Source organism: Telopea speciosissima, chromosome 8, assembly GCF_018873765.1.
Source record: "Telopea speciosissima isolate NSW1024214 ecotype Mountain lineage chromosome 8, Tspe_v1, whole genome shotgun sequence".
Lineage (NCBI taxonomy): Eukaryota > Viridiplantae > Streptophyta > Magnoliopsida > Proteales > Proteaceae > Telopea > Telopea speciosissima.
Window position 1 is genome coordinate 52,204,190 of NC_057923.1, and position 15,587 is coordinate 52,219,776.

Below are 15,587 nucleotides of genomic sequence, written 5' to 3' on the forward strand. Positions count from 1 at the left end.
CTGCAGCTTAATGCAGGGTACGTTGCAGATGGCTATGCCCGTGCACGTGGTGCGGTGTCGGTGCCTGAGTTGTTACTCCTGTAGATCTCAAGACGAATAGTTTCAGAGTCCACTCCGGGTTTTCAAGTTCTAGAAAGTGTTTAAGTCCCCTGTTTGATCCAGAGCTCCGACATTGGCGCAAGCGCTGGCACTCGGACCAGGTGGTCCACTCGCATTTCGATTGACTGGAATCGGCCCACCTCAGCTGGACCACAACGACGCCTTGCAACAAGTAGGGTGATTGTGAACTGTTTATTTATTTTTTATCTTTATTTTTATATTTTAGTGTAGAGTGTAATTTAGTAAATTGTATTTCATAGATTAACCCCATCAAAATTTGGGTAACATTTAATACTTCCATACTTCGTGTGGATGTCTTAAAATATTGACAAACCTCAAGGGATGGTGTTGATAATTTCCCTAATTAATAATGTTGGATTGAAGAAATTTGATGCACCTTTTAAAGGCAAGCATTTTTTCACTAATTTTCAGAACTTCCAATCTCTCAGACCCTTCCATCATAGAAAGTTTTTCTGACCTTCTCCTTTCAAAGGATGATAATACATTTCTCACGTCCGTTTAGATGAAGAAATAAGGAAACGACATTCAGTATTGAGGCCTATAAGTCTCCAGGACATGATTGTATATCAACCATGTTTTATCAACGATTTTGGGACATAGTTAGGAATGATATTATAATTTATGTTCATATATATATATTTTTACCAATTCGGCTTTGTCTTTCGGGATAACCATACTTTGATTTTAAGCCAATTAGCCTATATACTGTTTTATATAGGATTATAACAACAAATTTCGCAAATAGATTAAAACCTTTTTAAATCGTTTTGTGTTCCCTTTTCAAGCAGCTTTATTAAGGATAAACAGATTTCTGATAAAATTATTGTAGCTCATGAGATTTTCCATTTTCTTAAGCATTATCATAAAGGGAAAAGAGGTTGAGAAACATTTAAATTTGATATGTCAAAATCAAAACATTTAAATTTGATATGTCAAAATCATACAATAGGGCAGAGTGAGGTCGTGTTTGGATTTTTAGGTTTTAGCACTTTTTGGTGTGACATGATTAGTTATATCTTGTCTTTTGTCTCTTACTCTATTAAATTAGACGGTAGTAACTTTTGTTTCTTTGAATCTTGTTATGTTATTTGTTAGGGTTCCTTTGAAGTCCGCATGTGCTTATTACTGCTATGGAAAGACTGTCCCGTCTCCTTAAAGTATATAGAGACCAAAATCTTTTTAAGGAATTAAAATTGATAGGAGTTGTCCCGAGGTAACACATTTACTTTTCGCTGATGATACCTTCATTTTTTTGTAGAGCAAATAAAAATTAGATTTCTACTATTCCACAACAAATAAAGTGATGTAACATAATAAACTCCATATGTTCACTAGATGTTGTAGCAGATGGAGATTTAGTCAGATGATCCATTTTCCGTTTGGCTGTGATATAAACTTTAACCACTTAAGCCCAGAGAAGATAATTTGAAGTCCCTTTCAGTTTGATAAATGTAATTTGAACGTTTATTGTATTTGTGGGAGGTTTAGGATCAACCATAATGCTGTAGGTTGTAGAATTCTTTCAGAGAGTATAAAGTAGATGTAACTGGTCACAAGAAACACCCCCAATAACAACAATAGTAGTTAGAAATAATAAAGCTGCAAACCCTAACCAAGATAAGAGTGTCTTCATAAAAAGTATTCCTCTTCCAATAACTTCAGTAACAGTAATGATGGAACCCTAGTTGTGCATGTTCAAGTAACTAGCTAGGGTTCTAACAGATAAAAACAATATAGGTGGTTGTACACCAAAAAGTAGGAAAAAATCCTAACCACACTTAGAACAAGAAACAAGAATCAAGAAGGAATCCTAGATACTAAAAACAAAGCTTTGATACCATGTAACAATAATAGAACCTAAATCAACACCTAGTAATAGGAAAGAGAGAAGAAGAGAAGACGAGAGAGGATGAGAGAATACGAATAATTATCACTTTCAATTCGCGGGCACCTCCAATTCCTCTAATAGGGAGGAGTGGACCCCACCTTGCGTAGTGTTTTTAGGTAGGGGGTAGGATGGTCATTTTCACCCCCATGTGAGGAATTGGAGGAATTGAAAGGGGCAGCGAATAGAAGGGGATAACGATTCGAGAGAATACTGCCATGGTTTGATAGAATGGTAGAACACTCAAACCGTGGTTTTTTTGGGGGGGGGGGGGGAGAGGAAGTTTATATATTACTATAGAAAGAAAAATTATAAATATACCCTTGGGTCCCCAACTTAAGACTAAACTTAAGTGTATTTTACACTTAATGACAGAAAACTAAAAGACCATTATAATAATACCCCTACCAAACCGAAACCAACTTAACAATTCTCCCATATATGTATTTGCTTGCAAATTCCTTGTATTTTTAACCGTCCATTTTTAGAAAAGTTTTATTTTTCACTAGATTTTCAAAACTTTATTTTTTTTCATTTAACAAATTCCGTCTCAATTGAAAATTGACATATAGATAGATGACTTCGGGGTCTATGTTCACAAAATTTGAGCTCTTTCTGATATGCCATGTAGTATATATTTGTGCCGGTCCCAATAGCTCAGCAGTGCTGCAATGCTAGTGTGGATGTCTGACACGTGGCAGCTCGAATATAGTCAATGAGCTCAAACCATTGGATGTCCGAGCTGCCACATGTCAAACATCCACACTAGCACTGCTGTACTACCGAACTATAGGAAATTGGAGAGGATAATTTTCCCTAGACCTGTTAGCAAGAAAAACTTCTCTTTTCTTTTTTTTTTTTTGGGTGAAGATTAAAAAAACCCTTCTACCTTCTAACAAAGTAGAAGATTCAATAACAGCTAGATCAGAAGCCAAGTTGCCAAGCAAATCCTTGGGCTTATTTTTTCATGGATTATCATATTAGTTTGAAAGAAAATGGTTGCCTCACATGTAGGTGACTCAGCTATTCAATTTCATGAGCAGAAAAACATTCTAGGTGTATTTCAGTAATTAATTGATTAATCCTTTATAGCTTCAGAAATACTCTAGATACCTTTCTTTCCACATTGTAATTTCATCAATTGAGTTAGCTAGTTTGTTAGGAGGCGATGCCCTAATTTTTTGAGTGCTTTCTTTACTAAAAAAATATGAGGAGATATTTTGAGTCTTTGTTCTCCATCTTGAAAGTTTAGGTTGATATTCTTATATATAGAAACAAAATGGATTGCCAAGACTTTCAAGGGAGATTCGATTAGGTGTATCGCTAAATTGGCACTTTTGTGACAGTTTCTCACATCTGAAAATAGAGAATTTTCTGTTTTTTTCATAAATAAAACGAAAACTATACCTTATCTTATTAGAGATATCAAAGCGGATGTCGAGAACTGGTGTAGAGCGGATATTCCCAAGGGGACGGAATTTCCCAGAAATATGTTTTTAGCTTAGAAATGGAGAGTGCATCTTATGTGGGTTTGGAGGAGTCACTACAAGAAATATGATTTTTCGCGACGGTAATAAACCGTCGCCAAAAATAGATATCTGTCGCTGAAAATATAGGCGACGGTAAATTTGGATCCCTTGACTTTCCAATCCAACTCCTGGGCATGGTTTATCAGTGGTCTGCAATCAAACTTGAGATAAGAAAACCAAAAACAAAGACTTAGATCGAAATCAATAGCTTTTTTGTAGGCTTAAAACAGATCTAAGATGAGGATAAGAACCAAGGTACACAGCATAGAAATAAAGGTAAAGTAAGGCTGAAACTGATTAGCAGAAAAGTATGATTTTTTTTGGATGAATGAAAAGTATGACATTAAAGCAATTAGAATCAAGATAAAAGGGAGAATTAACTTGCGCAATGTAGAGAAAAGTTACAGAAAACTAACCTGATCTACTTGATCAACGGAGAAAAAAGGATGAAGGCTATGAAACAGGAATCCCACCTGATCCTATCATAGCTGTCATAGGGGTTAGGCGACCCAAGGCGGTGGAGAGGGCCAAAGTTGAAGGTGACACCAACTAGGAGAACAAGGCATCCAAGGCACCCGCCTAGGCGACCAAAGCGCCTGGACACCTAGGCGATGCCTTCACAACTATGGATCCTATGCCAAATCCATAGCAGAACTATTGTGCTGTTACATGTTACTTCATTCAGATATATTAGTAGTTGACCACCTTAATTAATCACCCTTTTATTAGCGAGGACCTAGCTTGATGGTTGAACCAAAGCTCTTCACAATGGCTCATTTATGTTAGATAATAATTTGGTAATTAAGACTGTCTCTATTATTAAGAAAAATAGATCTCTTATTGATCTAGTAAATAGGTTAATAATAGTAAGGGCCACATCTACTAGGACTGCAACTATATTTTGGACATCATCGTGAAACCAAGCTTATTAGCCTTTTCCGATGACAGCAAAATCTTGTGTGAGCATCTGAATAAGATATCCATGAAAGGCCAATTAGCTAGATCTTCCATCTTGGTTTGTCTCAGACCTTCCTTCTTCACAGTCTCTTCCCATATACTTCCGTTATTAGTCATGAATTCCGAAAATCGTAAATCCGGTGAAAACATTTCTTCTTCAATCAATCTCATTCCAAATTTTATTCCAAATGCAGGCCAGATTTCCTTCCAAGTGAAGCTTGGACCATTCGTGACATTAAATGCTTGACCTTTAGTAGATGAGATATTTTCATTTGCTTATGCCCAAATATGTTGTTCAGCAACAAGCCTTGCATCTGCACCATCAATATAAACTTCTTTCCAACACTCTTTTGAACCTCCAAATAAGAAGGGAAGGTTAAGATATTTACATATTGAAGCATAGACACAAAGCCCACCCATGAAGTTATAATAAGTTCTATTACAAATCCCAATAAGCAATCCTGGTCTGTGAACTGACCAAGCCACCTTCCCTTCTAGTTTCTCCATCAACAAATCCTCAAGAATGTAGTTGAAGATGTGACCTTCATCAACTCTTGGGCTATCTTCATAGTAAAGAATTGGTTTACTATTAGAAGGGCTAGTAAGAGAGAGATAGTGCTTACCTCCAATTTGAAGAGAGACATGTTTTAATGCTTTGGCTTTAGGGAGAATAGCATTCAAAGCATTGGACATCATAGCTTTGTTCTGTTCACAACACTCAGGGGAATCCAATGGGTATTGGCTTGCCCAAGTGATCCAATACACATGAGTTACATCTTCAAGCAAAGAGACCTTCTCTGTAGTTTGAATTGGGTTTAAGAGGTCAAATGAGATGAACTGATAGTTAGAACTTGGAATTTGGAGTTCACCAGCTTTACGAGCTATGCCATACACCTTCCATCCAACTCTAATTCTCTCAAACACATCCTTAGAAATGGCAAAAGGGATCGACAACAGGCCCCCACCTAGAATCGATTTTTTAGAATAGAAACATTGCCATACAGAGCCTTATTGGCTTCGTTTCTAATTCTGTCCAGCTACTTTCTATTTACTATACTAATTTGTTCCTTAATTTCTATTTTAAGGCTTGCTATTTTTTCAGTTAAGTTGCTGTTTGGTACTGATTCTAACCTTATATTTCTAATTTTAGTCATCACAACCTCTTGATTTTTCCATATCTAACTGTCGGATTCACTTGTAATTTTAGCAACCCATTCCTCACACGTAATATGCGTTGTGATGAGAGTTGCAAACAAATCTTGCTGATATTGCTCTTTTGGAGGGTTATTGACAGACCTGCTGTTCTAGACCATAGCAGGCTATTGGTTCACAGCTTTGGGTGCATTTCTCAAGATTTTTTTGACACAATTCTTATGAACTTCAGTTACAGGTCCTTTCTGGTAATGTTGACTATGCAAATTTCAGGTAACATTGGAAACAAATTATTGGTGACTGTAAGTAATTGAAAGTCAGATTTTCCCCCCTCTTGTAAGTATTCTTATTCTTCTCTTTCTTTTCTGTTTTTTATTTGTGGCTAGTCATTCCTGTATCACCATATCCTAGGTATTGAACCAAACCAACCCTGTCACCACTAAATTACAAACAAAAACTCATCACTGCCCCAATCCATCTCAGTATAGGGTGTGGTGAGGCAAAGCGGGATCCAATAAAACCCCAACCATACATGAAGTACTAAATGTTTCTAATTTATATCAATTTTGAAATACTGAAAGAAATAATAGTTACTACATTCAATAAGACTACAGGAGTCTAATGAGACAATATGCATAGTTGGTATAACAAGGTAGACAAATTACATAGCCATTTTTGTTAGGAAGCAATTAAGAGGTTCTTCAAAAAACATTCTAAAAGGGAGATATACATGAAATAAACATACTATGGTATCCGTTGTTGAAAATTATATTTGGCTACGGAACATATTTCTTACTGTCGCGAAAAATCATATTTCTTGTAGTGATGCTTAATCCCTACAACTGTTCCTTAACCTACTGGAGTTGTGTTGCTGATATATTGTGAGTTCTGACCTTTTCTTGGAGTTCTATTGCTGAAACTTCTCCTTCCTTATATTTCTCAATCTGCCCAGCAGATCTTTGAGATTATTTGGATAGTTCCTCCACCACTAGTATTCTTCCATTGACCAGAAGTTGAACCACATCCACTACTTAGTTCTATTGAAAATTAGTCAGTTACTAATTCCGAACTTATTTACTAATTTCAGAACTTTGCCTATATTTCCTAATTTAACCATTGGATCTCAATCACACTTAAAGGAGTTATTCATCCATCTTAGAGGCCTGTTCGACCTTGTTCCCCACCCCATCTGAGTTCTGATTTATCAGATATCAATAGTTTTCAATTCTGGTCCTGCAGTCCTACCTTGTGGGTGATTCTGTACTTTGTTGTTTTTGAACCTAGAATAAAAAGAATTATATTAAATAAATGAATCTTTAATTTTGGGTTACCTGGAGATTTGACTTGTTTGGAGTTTTTATGAGTGAAGGAAGAGAGGAGATTTTGTGACTTGTTCAAAAGAGAAAAATTCTGAACTTTTCTATGGAGTTTTAGGTGGACTAGGGCAGTTTGGTATTATCGTAAGATTAAGGATCATATTAGAGATTGCACCTCCTATGGCGGGTGATCAGATATATATGATTAATACAAACTATATTTATATATTATTGTCCATTAATTGAATGCTTGTTACTTTGATCTCTATCTGCAGGTAAAACATATAAGATTGTACTACAATGATTTCAGTTTCTTTATTAGAGATCAGGAAATAGTGAACCCTTGGCTCATTTACTACTAAGTAATTAGCCTTCAAGCATCAATGATGCCGCTGCCGATTATATTATTGAAGTGGCACTGTTCTATAATGAGGCAACAGTTGTTCAAGAGGTTCTAAACAAGTTACAGTTAATTTCAGGGCCAAGGAAGAACAAATTTTCATTTAATTATTAGTATTATTATTTTTCAGGTTATGGATCAAGTATTTTCACAATTAAGCCTACTGCCATAATCAAGTATCGCACAGATTAATGATACCTCCCACTTTGATTTAACAACCGGGTGGAGCAAGAGGACAAAAAACTTAGAAATAGAGGACTTTGGGAAGTGCCTCATCCATGGCTTAATGTTTTTAAACCAAAATCACAAATAAAACCATGTAAAGACCTTCTGCTCAAAACCATCTCTGCCATTCCCCCTAATGGACCAATGCTAATCTACTCAATTCTTAGACACTAGTAAGAATTAAACCCAGATATGCTTATATCTTTAAACGATATACAAATGCTTTAAACCCAGAAAAAATTAAGCTGTACAAATACTTATATCTTTAAACATATATAGAGCTTTAAGCCCCAAAAAAAAAAAAAAAAAAATGCTCAACAAAACCGTGAAATGGAAACATTGCACTCAACCTTAAATAGAGAGAGAGAGAGAGAGAGAAAGAGACAAACCTTGCAGAGAGAACTCTGTTGCCACCGTAGGCAACTGCTCAGAGGGGGGGAAGCAGACAGTAGAGAAGGGAGTGGGAAGGTTGCAGAGATAGTAGAGAAGGGGTTGCGGCTAGGGAATCAAAGAGGTGTGAGTCCGATTGGGGGTTTATGAGAGGTGTGAGTCCGATTGGAGGTTAGGGTTTCACGATGAGAGAGGGTTTTGAAACACTGAAATTGTTGGTGGCAGGTTTGAGATCGGAAAATGTAAAACTCATCGGAAAAAGGAGGTACTCCAGCAGTAATGACAGCAGGCTAGAAATCAACAGAGGGAGGCCTTCCACTTCGATTTCGTGATGACGGTGAGGAATAGAACTCCGAGGAGCTAGCGCTTGACCGCTGATCTCTTCTCCGTCGTGTGAGAATGGGGTAGAGATGGTTGGCTAGAGAGAGAGAGAGAGAGAGAGAGAGAGAGAGAGAGAGAGAGAGAGAGAGAGAGAGAGAGAGAGATGTTTCATGAGGGAATGGGATAGAAGAAAGCGGGAAGCTGGAAACTCAGGAGCCCGCTAAAAATTTAAGGCAATTGGGCGACGGTATCTTTAGTACTGTCGTTAAACATATCAGAAAATCACGACGGTAAGACATATACCGTCGTTATACATGTGTAATCCATGACGAACTTTACATACCTTCATTATAAATATATTTTTCACGACGGAAAAATATACACCGTCGCCCAATTTGAGTTTCTATGACAAATAATTTAGAACCGTCGAGGAAAATAATATTTTGCTACGATATTTGGCTACGGACCATGTTTCTAACCGTCGAAAAAAATACAATTCCATGGGGGAAAATACATACCGTTGCCCAATTAGAGTTTCCACGACGGATAGTTACAAACCGTCGGGGAAAATAATATTATGCTACGCTACTATATTAACCATCGTAGAAAATGATATTTGGCTACGGACCAGATTTCTTACCGTCGAAAAAAATAGGATTTCTTGTAGTGAGTAATGTCTCGATGGATAATTGTTGTAGGGGGTTATTTGGCCTTTTTGTTTTGTTGTGCTCTTTGGAATTCTTGAGTTTTGCTTGGTTTTAGGCATTAAGTGTAATCTTTAGTTTTGGAACCCTCTAAAGCTTGGGGAGTTCAGCCCAAGTCTTGGTAGGTGGATTTTGTTTGTATATATCTATTTTCTCTTTTTTGCAATAAATTGATTTATGGATAAAAAAAAACCCTGATCTCAGGGAAAGTTAAGTATGGGTTATGGCCTTGATCAATTGGATCAAATTTGTGCTTGCTGATACATTGATACATAGGATTATGATCCTCTACTGTGCGCTGTCCGTCCTATCACCGTACTTCCTCACACAAGCAGGTGTGCAATAACTGCCATACCCCACCCAGATTTTTATTCTCTCCCGTTCTGACACCATCCTGTTCATCCGGTTCCTTATCTCGATGAACGACACGTGGAAAGTTCTCATCCAACGGCTGAATTTGAAAAAACAAATCCCACATCCCCAAAAATGCATTCCACTTCCCAAAAATGCATTAACTCTCTCTCTCTCCACTCTCCACTGCTTCCCGCAATTCTGTCTCTCCTCTCTCTCCACTCTCCTCTCGCTCCTCCCGAAAACAACAATGACTTCCTTCATCTCTCACAAAGAACCTCCGGCGACTTCAGCGACTCAAGCTTTGGATTGCAACCTTTCGGCGAAGGCGAGTCAAGCTTCGTATGCAACCTCCGGCGAAGGCGGTGAAGTGCGAGTCATCCCAAGGGTCTGCAACCGCTCTCTCTCGACGAGTCTCCGTGCCCCTAACTCCAAGAAATCAACCAAAGGATTTTGGTTCCTCTCTCACACCAGTCTCTTTGCAACCTCTGTGTAGACATTGAATTTTGTCACCCCCCCCGGCGATGATGACAACAGGACACGGACAGATATCGGTATCTCTCTCAAGAAGGACTCTTGTTCCTACATCTATGCCAAATCACCTTAACATCCCTAAAGTGACTTATAAGACCCTTTGACCAAAATGCTGAAGGAGGTACTGCTCACCTTCCCCAATCACGGCAGTCCCGCTAAAGAGTTAAAAAGGAGAAGAAAATCCAAAAAAATCAAGCCCATGGGCCCAAATACCTTCTAGAACCCAAAAAATGGCCCATTTGGACCCAACAAGTGAAATGAGGGGAACCACACTGTCCACGGCGCCGTGGAGGTCCCCCATGGCAAGGGTGTACGGAGCCACGACGTTGCAGGGGTTTTCGATGTCAGCCTGCTGACGTCGCCCACGGTGCCGTGGAGGATTTCTCTGGCCCAAGCTGTGGGGCACCCTCCCCTATAAATAGGAGGGTCCCCCTTCCTCCAAACCAAAGTTTTTCGGGCAGAGAGACCCTCACAGCTCATTTTTTACCCATTTTCCCCCCAATTCTCTCCCTCTTGAGCGTCTATTAGAGCGAGACTCCAAAGGCATGGGTAGATCCTTCGATTACCCACTCGAGTAAAGAGCGATTCTTATCCCGCCATTTCGTTATCCCGTCAGTGTACAGATAACGAAAAATCCCCTTCGCAACTGTTATTCTATCTGCATACAGATAACGAGAATCCCTTATATAGCCGTTGCTCTGCCTGAAGTGAGTGACGAAATCGATCTCATATAGTCCTTATTCTGTCCGTCAAAAGAGAGGCAAGTCGATCGTCCGTTTCCACCTGAGCCGTGGGACATCACATATTTCGTATTTGGTGCATTTCCATTTATTTCTTGTATTTCTTGATAGGTATCTGTCTCTTTCCTTCTTATTATTTTTGGTGTAATGTAGGCAATTAAAGTAATTTTCTTTAGTGTACATAGTAAATGATTTCTTCTTTGTCATGATTAATGCATCATAACCTAACCTTGCATGTTAGTATAGGATATATTATTAAAGGGGAATATTCAAAAACGAGCATCTGGTAGAAAGACCGGTTTATCCGGGCGAGATGAGTGCCTAATACCTTCCCACTCTCATAACCTGACTACTTACTCTGAATTTCTGACCAGACCATATAGAATCACGTAGCCCTTTCTGCTAATCCCGGATGGGGCTACACCCATTGGGTCCTAGGCCCTATTCCTATCCGTCAGTGTACAAATAACGAAAAATCCCCTTCGCAATGTTATTCTATCGCATACGAGATAACGAAAATCCCTTATATAGCCGTTGCTTTGCCCGAAGTGAGTGACGAAATCGATCTCATATAGTCCTTATTTTGTCCGTCAAAAGAGAGGCAAGTCGATCGTCCGTTTCCACCTGAGCCGTGGGACATCACATATTTCGTATTTGGTGCATTTCCATTTATTTCTTGTATTTCTTGATAGGTATCTGTCTCTTTCCTTCTTATTATTTTTGGTGTAATGTAGACAATTAAAGTAATTTGCTTTAGTGTACATAGTAAATGATTTCTTCTTTGTCATGATTAATGCATCATAACCTAACCTTGCATGTTAGTATAGGATATATTATTAAAGGGGAATATTCAAAAACGAGCATCTGGTAGAAAGACCGGTTTATCCGGGCGAGATGAGTGCCTAATACCTTCCCACTCTCATAACCTGACTACTTACTCTGAATTTCTGACCAGACCATATAGAATCACGTAGCCCTTTCTGCTAATCCCGGATGGGGCTACACCCATTGGGTCCTAGGCCCTATTCCTATCCCGTCAGTGTACAGATAACGAAAAATCCCCTTCGCAACTGTTATTCTATCTGCATACAGATAACGAGAATCCCTTATATAGCCGTTGCTTTGCCCGAAGTGAGTGACGAAATCGATCTCATATAGTCCTTATTCTGTCCGTCAAAAGAGAGGCAAGTCGATCGTCCGTTTCCACCTGAGCCGTGGGACATCACATATTTCGTATTTGGTGCATTTCCATTTATTTCTTGTATTTCTTGATAGGTATCTGTCTCTTTCCTTCTTATTATTTTTGGTGTAATGTAGACAATTAAAGTAATTTGCTTTAGTGTACATAGTAAATGATTTCTTCTTTGTCATGATTAATGCATCATAACCTAACCTTGCATGTTAGTATAGGATATATTATTAAAGGGGAATATTCAAAAACGAGCATCTGGTTGAAAGACCGGTTTATCCGGGAGAGATGAGTGCCTAATACCTTCCCACTCTCATAACCTGACTACTTACTCTGAATTTCTGACCAGACCATATAGAATCACGTAGCCCTTTCTGCTAATCCCGGATGGGGCTACACCCATTGGGTCCTAGGCCCTATTCCTAGGTGGCGACTCCATTTCTTTATGATGCATGATCCCAATCCCCAGAATGATATGTCAAAATGATATGTCGTTATTCATCGAAGCTAATCCTTGTCACCATAAGGCCGAGGAACCCTTGTCTCGAGGACCAAGGTACTTACACTCTGTCTCTTTTCTGCATCTTGCTCAAGGTAACTCGACATTCTAGGATTTCGATCATCTGGAGCTACTGTTTACTTGCCTTTTTTTTTTTTTTATTCTGATTCTGTACGTTTTTAGGGATTCATAGGTTGAAGAGTTGAGACTAGGATTTCTTCTTCTTATTGTGATTGCATGAATTCTTTGTTGATTCATGTTTTTCTGCGGTTCAACATTTTGATAGGTGGCCAAAGTTTGCTAACAGATGCAGGTAGCCTCACAACTCAGGATAGTAAGGAAGCGGAGCTATTTGGGATTCTTCAAGGATGGAAAAGGGTCTGAAAAGAAAATATTAGGATACAACAAATTTGGTTTTGCAACAAATAACTCAATGACTTCTTTAATCATACAAACTTATATACTCTTCCTTGGAATCTTATAAATTGTTTTTTGTGAATTAGCTGAAGAAACTGATAACTTCTCTAGTATTAAATTTATATGTTGTAAAGCCAAGGAAGGCCCCAACATCACCCTTTTGAAAATTTCTTTTTTGTTAATAGAATCTTTTTTTCCATAAAAAAAAACTACATCCATTTTCGATATTCTATGAAAAAAAAAAAACAATTTGCCATCCTATTTTTTTCCGTCAAACAAACACCCCCTATTTAAAATATGAAAATTTTAAAATACAAAAAACTGTAAAAAACGGTTGAACTCAACTGGATAGTTTAAGGAAGACTGGATGGGATTTTGATTTTGTCCTGAGGGTTCTATGTCCAGACCAAACTGAAAAAGGACGGTTTTGCTCTAAACCGGTTTGTTTGGAAGGGCTGAGGAAATTCAAACTCGAAACACACACCACTATAATCCAAAGAATCCAACCATCTCAGTATACTTCATCCAGTACCTATGCTCCTATAGTCATGGATACCCCACCCAAGGATGGGCTCGGGTTCATGTGACCAAATGTCCACTGACATTCCAAAACCATCAAGATCGAGTGGCTAACTCACAACTAAATCTAGTAAATCATAGATAATCAGAGGCATTCAGCGGAAGATTAAATCTTACTATAAGACTTACTTCCTTTTGGGATTCCTAGTCTCACTGGTTGCGCCTACGTCATCTGGGTACGTCTTTTTCTTTTCTTTTCTTTTCTTGATTTTTGTATTTGTTATGGCATTCTCCAACCAGTTTCCAAAACTAAGACCATAACGATAATAAACATTATAATGGTTGGTGTATCATTATTATTATTTTTTTAATAGTAGGTCCCAAGGAGAACTCATGGCCTCTTAATTATGAGGTGTTGGTCTTTGCTTAAAAAATAAATAAATATTAAAAAAAAAAGGTAATCTTTCGTGTCACTATAGCCAGTGAAAAAGTTCACTTCACCATGGCATTTTTATCCTTAAAAATGTTTGTAATGAATATGAGTGTGAGGGTAATATTTGTAAATTCATTTGTAATCCCCCCTCTCTCCATGATACCCCTCAAGCGATAGAGTGTGAAGCAGCAGCGCCGGTAACACGTCTCTCCAGCCCTTCCTTTTTGGTTCTTCCTCCCGCTCCATACAATCCCGACCCCTAAAACGCATACGATGGCCCACCCCAACCATGTTCTTCCTCACACCCCCTGCAATCCCTTTCCAACTAATTTTCTTCCTCACACTCCACCCCTTCTCAAATGGATATTTTAATATGCAGAACCATATCCCTATGCATTGTCGCACCAACCACTCGCCACCGCTGCAAACCGCCTCTGCCATTCACGCTCTGCCATCACACAACCCCCGCCCCACATCCATATGCAACTCCATCCCTCCGTGACTCTCCTTCTGCCATGAAATTTCTCCATCGGTAATAGAGAAGAAACCAAGCATTGGGCCTACTAGCCTATTTTGATGGAGAACAGTACACTCTGCTCTCCATCTTCTCTGCAATATAGAATAGAAAAAATGGAGTTCAATTAAAAAATTAAAAATATGAAAGAGTTAATATAGAAACAACGGCCATGGTGCTGTGGGAGATTGCAGTGGTTGGAGGGGTAGAGGAGAGGGTCTGAATTTCACCAGGAAAGGGGAGAAGGTGTGAGGAGGGGTCGCTGTGGTGATTTTGGTGGAGTAGGAGAAGGGAGGAGGTGAAATTATATATTTACCCATATTCTTAACTAATGTTCAATATAAAAACCAGGTTAAGATAAAACTAGTGAAACATCTCACTTCACTCTTCATAGTGACGTATAGAAGGAAGGACCCATTAAAAAAAAGATTTTGACAACAGACTCTCGAGTAGGACTTAGTCAAGGTACTAAAACTCGGGTCTCGGTACCAACTCGGCCCTTGGAAAAATCGAGTCGAGTCGAGATCTTGCTGAGATCTTGCCGAGTTGATGCATTTTTTTTCTTCGACTTGAAGCCTCAACTTGGTGGGTTTTAGACCTAGTTTGGGTCTGAAACTTGGTATTCAACCTATTTTAGGTCATTTAAACACAATGGTACTATCAGATTTTGTAGACCTGGTAGGAGACACGCGGAAAATAGGTCGATCAGCCGCAAGTCCTTTCGTGCTTTTTTTTTTTTCTTTCCATACATAATTTTACGAAAAATCGGCCGATTGGCCGTTACTCCGCAAAATTCCTTGTCGAGGCCGTTTCTCCGCATTATTTCTTCATTTGCCCCCTTTTGAGTCTTTCCTGCGAATTCTCCCTGGAACTGGAAGATCATTTCGAGATCTTCGAACATATTCGAGGGTTCAATGTGACTATTGTCACTTCGGCCAACACACAAGATGAGACTTTACCACAGTGGAGCGGTGGTAGACAAGTTGTAGCAGCGGAGGTAATCAAGGGCGTGTAGCAGTTTTGCCATTGTTAAGTTCCTGGGATTGCCTCACAAATTGCGGATACTAATTTGTTAGGAATTAATCGGATTGAAGCAATAGCGTCATCATTCGCTGGAATTGAAATATCTGTGAGATCCGGGTCACAATTTGTAAAAAAAGTCCAAATATGAGTTTCAATTCGGACCATCGATTGGTAGGGGATGACGTACTAAAATACCCTACTCTACACATAATTTAGTAATAGAAAACAAGCTAAACATTCAATTAATAGCTAAACAATTTAAATAGAATTAGAAATGTTAAAGTGATATATCAAACTGTTTAAGAGTGTTACAACTATCATCACATAAAATGATTTTGAATCAAGTATTTAGCCCCCACTAGTGTCATA

General features: G+C 38.6%; 1 pseudogene; it reads right to left on the reverse strand.

Moving 5' to 3' along the window:
• Positions 1-4,428: 4,428 nt before the first annotated feature.
• LOC122672426 lies at positions 4,429-14,211 on the reverse strand (annotated as a pseudogene).
• Between the last annotated feature and the right edge of the window lie 1,376 nt (positions 14,212-15,587).